The sequence below is a fragment of the Nomascus leucogenys genome, chromosome 3 (assembly GCF_006542625.1).
Source record: "Nomascus leucogenys isolate Asia chromosome 3, Asia_NLE_v1, whole genome shotgun sequence".
Taxonomy (NCBI): Eukaryota; Metazoa; Chordata; class Mammalia; order Primates; family Hylobatidae; genus Nomascus; species Nomascus leucogenys.
In genome coordinates, this window is record NC_044383.1 from 14,001,063 (window position 1) to 14,007,062 (window position 6,000).

The window sequence follows — 6,000 nt, forward strand, 5'->3', positions numbered from 1 at the left end:
CAGTGGCGCAATCTCGGCTCACTGCAAGCTCCGCCTCCCGGGTTCACGCCATTCTCCTGCCTCAGCCTCTCCGAGTAGCTGGGACTACAGGCGCCTGCCACCACACCGAGCTAATTTTTTTTTTTTGTATTTTTAGTAGAGACGGGGTTTCACTGTGGTCTCGACCTCCTGACCTCGTGATCTGCCCGCCTCAGCCTCCCAAAGTGCTGGGATTACAAGCGTGAGCCACCACGCCCGGCCAATTCATTCATTCTGTCTTTTTTTTTTTTTAAAGCGATAGAGTCTTGCTATGTTGCCCAGGCTGGAGTGCTATTCATAAGTGAGATCATAGCACACTACAGCCTCAAACTCCTGAGCTTAAGCAGTCCAGCTGCCCCAGCCTCCTGAGTAGCTGGGGCTGCAGATCACACCGCCATGCCCATCTCAGTCTGGGCAATTTTCTTGAATTATATCTTTAACTTTCTCTCTAACATTTTCTCTGTAATGTCTTTCTGGAACTCCTATTACTTGGATTGATTCTCCAATCTTTCTTTCTTTCTCTGCCATTGTACATTTCTTCATCTGCTCTAATTTTCAGGAGATTTCTTCACCTTTATCTTCAAACTCCTTTATTGAAATATTTTGTTTCTACTTCATTTTTATATTCCAATCTTTCTTCTTTTATGAACGGATGAAATAGCTTCTCTCTCTCCCTCTCTGAGCTAGTTATGGTATTTTAAAAGATTCATGCCTATTCTCTCTTGTCTTTCACCTGAATTCCTATTTTCTGTTTCTCTCTGTCTCTCTCATTAGAGACGTTCCTTAAATATCTGTGGTCTTTGCATAGTCCTCATCCTTGAGAAGGAGGTATCCAAAGCTCTTTGGAACTGTGTGTGTGAAAGCAGCATGTGGGCTGTACCGGTGGGATTTGACGGCGTGATGTCTCACAGAAAGTTCTCCGCTCCCAGACATGGGTTCCTCGGCTTCCTGCCTCGGAAGCGCAGCAGCAGGCATCGTAGGAAGGTGAAGAGCTTCCCTAAGGATGACCCATCCAAGCCGGTCCACCTCACAGCCTTCCTGGGATACAAGGCTGGCATGACCCACATCGCGCGGGAAGTCGACAGGCCAGGATCCAAGGTGAACAAGAAGGAGGTGGTGGAGGCTGTGACCATTGTGGAGACGCCACCCATGGTGGTTGTGGGCATTGGGGGCTACGTGGAAACTCCTCGAGGCCTCCGGACCTTCAAGACTGTCTTCGCTGAGCACATCAGTGATGAATGCAAGAGGCGTTTCTATAAGAACTGGCATAAATCTAAGAAGAAGGCCTTTACCAAGTACTGCAAGAAATGGCAGGATAAGGATGGCAAGAAGCAGCCGGAGAAGACTTCAGCAGCATGAAGAAGTACTGCCAAGTCATCTGCGTCATTGCCCACACCCAGATGCACCTGCTTCCTCTGCACCAGAAGAAGGCCCACCTGATGGAGATCCAGGTGAATGGAGGCACCGTGGCTGAGAAGCTGGACTGGGCCTGTGAGAGGCTCGAGCAGCAGGTACCTGTGAACCAAGTGTTTGGGCAGGATGAGATGATCGATGTCATTGGGGTGACCAAGGGCAAAGGCTACAAAGGGGTCACAAGTCATTGGCACACCAAGAAGCTGCCCCGCAAGACCCACCGAGGCCTGCACAAGGTGGCCTGTATTGGGGCATGGCATCCTGCTCGTGTGGCCTTCTCTGTGGCATGCGCTGGGCAGAAAGTCTACCATCACCGCACTGAGATCAACAAGAAGATCTATAAGATTGGCCAGGGCGACCTTATCAAGGACGGCAAGCTGATCAAGAACAATGCCTCCACTGACTATGACCTGGCTGACAAGTGCATCAACCCTCTGGGTGGCTTTGTCCACTATGGTGAAGTGACCAATGACTTTGTCATGCTGAAAGGCTGTGTGGTGGGAACCAAGAAGCGGGTGCTCACCCTCCACAAGTCCTTGCTGGTGCAGATGAAGCAGCGGGCTCTGGAGAAGATTGACCTTAAGTTCATTGACATCACCTCCAAGTTTGGCCATGGCCGCTTCCAGACCACGGAGGAGAAGAAAGCATTCATGGGACCACTCAAGAAAGACCGAATTGCAAAGGAAGAAGGAGCTTAACACCAGGAACAGATTTTGCAGCTGGTGGGGTCTCAATAAAAGTTATTTTCCACTGGAAAAAAAAAAAAAAAAAGAGGCATGTGGATTGTGTATGTCTGTGTAGTTGGCCAGTGCTAACTCTGGAGAACATTAAATGTTAATTTCCATTGTGTTTTTGTGTTGTTTTTTATTTGTTTTGGAGAGATTAAATTTTTCTAGTACATCTGGCTGCTGCGGAAGGGGCTGAGGAAGAAGGGGCTCCCAATCCTGTGTGCAGACCTAGGCTTAACACTCTCTTTGATGCCCACAGCTCATCTGCACCCTTAGCTCAGCCAGTGGTTCATAAGTCCAGAGCTTCTGTGCCTCACTATTTCCCAAGATAATTATTTCCTAAGGTAGGTGGCAGGGGAACTGAAGTCTCCTTATATAGACTTCTATCAATCCCCCCTTTTCAGTCCTTGCCTGTCCTCTTCTCTGGGTCAGGAGCTCCTCTGAGGCTCTGCAGGGTGAACTGGCTCGTTCTCACTGGCACGCCCTGCCTGCATCTGGGTTGTAGCTCCTTCCTCTTGTTAAGTGTTTCTGCTTCTCCATCTCCTTTCTGATTGGCTGAAATCTCTCTCCCATTATTGTCTCCTTTTTCTTTTCTTTTTCTTTCTTTTTTCTTTTTTTTTTTTTTCTTGAGATGGAATTTTGCTCTTGTTGCCCAGGTTGGAGTGCAATGGCATAATCTCGGCTCACCGCAACCTCCGCCTCCCAGGATCAAGCGATTCTCCTGCCTCAGCCTCCCGAGTAGCTGGGATTACAGGCATGAGCCACCACGCCCAGCTAATTTTGTATTTTTAGTAGAGACGGGGTTTCTCCATGTTGGTCAGGCTGGTCTTGAACTCCCAATCTCAGGTGATCTGCCAGCCTCAGCCTCCCAAAGTGCTGGGATTATAGGCGTGAGCCACCGCGCCCAGCCATGTTGTCTCCTTTTACATACACCTTGCCCAGGTGGGTTTATACCTTATTTTATTTTTGTAGAGGCAAAGGTCTCACTATGTTACCCAAGCTGATCTCAAACTCCTGAGCTGAGTGATCCTCCTGCCTGGACCTCCCAAATTGTTGGGATTACAAGCATGATCCATGCCTAGCCTATACCTTATTTTTTCATTATTATTATTATTTTTTTTTTTGAGATGGAGTCTCACTCTGTGTCCAGGGCTGGAGTACAGTGGCATGATTTTGGCTCACTGCAACCTCTGCCCCCTGGGTTCAAGCGATTCTTGTGCCTCAGCCTCCTGAGTAGCTGGGATTACAGGCACACACCACCACACCTGGCTAATTTTTGTATTTTTTTGTGTTTTTATTAGAGACGGGGTTTCACCATGTTGGCCAGGCTGGTCTCGAACTCCTGACCTCATATGATCTGCCCGCCTCAGCCTCCCAAAGTGCTGAGATTACAGGCATGAGCCACCACGCCTGGCCTCAATGCCTTTTCTATCATCTTAGTGGAGTTTGGGGAGAGAGGAGATAAGTATTCCTTCTCTTGATTCATCAGCACATTTTTGTTGAGTGTTTACTCTGTGACAGACACTCTTCCAGGTGCTAGGACAGCAGGGAAAAAACAGTGACAATTCTCTGCCTCCACTGAGCCCACATGCGAGGGAGCATGTAATGCAGTGGATGAGGGCTGTAGGGAGAGGCAGGCAGTGGACATACTAAGTGGATCATAATCTGTTAGAGGGCCATGCATGCTTTGGAGAAACGTGGCAGGGATGGAAAAAAAAAGGCGTGAAAGTGGCCCGGCGCAGTGGCTCACGCCTGTAATCCCAGCACTTTGGGAGGCCGAGGTGGGCAGATCACGAGGTCAGGAGATCGAGACCATCCTGGCTAACACAGTGAAACCCCGTCTCTACTAAAAATACAAAAAAATTAGCCAGGCATGGTGGTGGGCGCCTGTAGTCTCAGCTACTCGGGAGGCTGAGGCAGGAGAATGGCGTGAACCCAGGAGGTGGAGCTTGCAGTGAGCAGAGATCGCGCCACTGCACTCCAGGTTGGGCAACAGAGCGAGACTCCATTTCAAAAAAAAAAAAGGCGTGAAAGTGCAGGGGGAGGGGCTGCTATTTTAAACAGGATGGGTGAGAGACCTCACTGAGAAGGTGACATTTGGATAAAGACCTGGAGAAACTGGAGGACGATACTATGCATGTCCCAGGGAGGAGTGTTCCAGAGAGAAGGGACCTACATGGGTCATGAGGTGGGAATGCACGAAGGCGTTTGAGGGATGAGGAGGAGCCCTGTGGCAGGGGTGGAAGAGTAAGTGGGAAGGCCAGGAGAGGAGGGCTTGGAGACCCAACCATGTGGGACCTTGCAGGCCTCTACATGGCCATGGGCATCCTCTCTGGGCAACGTGGGGAGTGGCTACAGAGTTTTGAGCAGAGGGTTAACGTGGTGAGACGTCCCTGGTTTTGAAAGGATCACTCTGGTTGCTGGGTTTGGAACAGGTGATGGCAAGGTCACCCTTAGGAGGCTCCTGTGGTACTCCAGGCAGCAGATGGTGGCTTGGGCAAGGGTGACTGCAGTGGAGATGGAGACGATGGCTTGGGCGAGGGTGATTGCAGTGGAGATGGAGACAGTGGGAAGTGAGGGATTCTGCATGTATTTCAAAGGATCACTTGATCACTAGTCAAGAGGCATGAGAAATGACCCCAAGAAAATTGTCTGAGCAACTGGAAGGGTGAAGTTGCTTTTAATGGAGGTGGAAGAGTTGTTCCGTTTGGATGTATTCCTTTTCAGGTGTCTTATCAGACGTCCAAGAGGAGATGTCAGGGTGGAGATAGAGAGGTGGCAGTCCTGCCCCTTTTCAGCAGGAAGTAGCCAGAAAGAGTCATCGTCCAATACCCCCTAACAGCAGTTAGGGTTACCACTTCTGAGGGGAGAATGATATAGGAGTTAAGAAGCAATTACTCAGATAGTGGGGTATGGGAGTCCTCAGTTAAATTTCCTGTTTAAGAAGGCAGCCCTGGCTGGGCGCAGTGGCTCACGCTTGTAATCCCAGCACTTTGGGAGGCCGAGGTGGGCGGATCACGAGGTCAGGAGATCGAGACCACAGTGAAACCCCGTCTCTACTAAAAATACAAAAAAATTAGCCGGGCGTGGTGGCGGGCGCCTGTAGTCCCAGCTACTCGGAGAGGCTGAGGCAGGAGAATGGCGTGAACCCGGGAGGCGGAGCTTGCAGTGAGCCGAGATTGCGCCACTGCACTCCAGCCTGGGTGACAGAGCGAGACTCCGTCTCAAAAAAAAAAAAAAAAAAAAAAAGAAGGCAGCCCTAAAATCATTTCCTAACAAAGGGCAGCCTGTAAAATCAAGCTGCAGACATAGACAAGCAAGCTGGATGCTTGCACGGGTGAATGCTGGCAGGAAAAAAGCCACCTGGGACTAGGCATGTTCAAAATGGCGGCTCCATCTTCCCTTGTCTTTGCCAGCCACATGTATATAAGGAGCAGACAAGATGTCACCAGTCAAGTGGAAAACTCATTTGTGTAATAAGATCAGAGTGGCGTGGCCAGCCTTCCCTGGGCGCTATGTAAACGTCACATCTGATCCAACCAATCTGTGGGCACTATGTAAATCAGTCACCGCCTTCTCAAGCCTGACTATAAAATCCAGTGAACACCACCACTGTCGGTCTTTCCTTTCGGAAGCCCCTCTCTCTCCCTAGAGAGAGAACTGTTCTCCTTTCTCTTACTCCTGCCTATTAAACTTTCTGCTCCTTAGCCCCTCAACCCCCAAAAAAGGTGGGAGTCCTGAGATGGGAAAAGGGTATTTGATATGAACTTTGGATGATAATGATGTGTCAGTGTAGGTTCCTTGATTGTACAAATGTACCTCTCTGGTGTAGGAGGTCATA

The 6,000-nt window shown here is 49.6% G+C and overlaps 1 pseudogene across 1 annotated transcript; it reads left to right on the plus strand.

Annotated features, from left to right (window-relative positions):
- Positions 1–893: 893 nt before the first annotated feature.
- Positions 894–2,184, plus strand: LOC100583157 (annotated as a pseudogene). The gene has a single exon (XR_004028620.1). The product of XR_004028620.1 is annotated as a 60S ribosomal protein L3 pseudogene (transcript).
- The last annotated feature ends 3,816 nt before the right edge of the window (positions 2,185–6,000 follow it).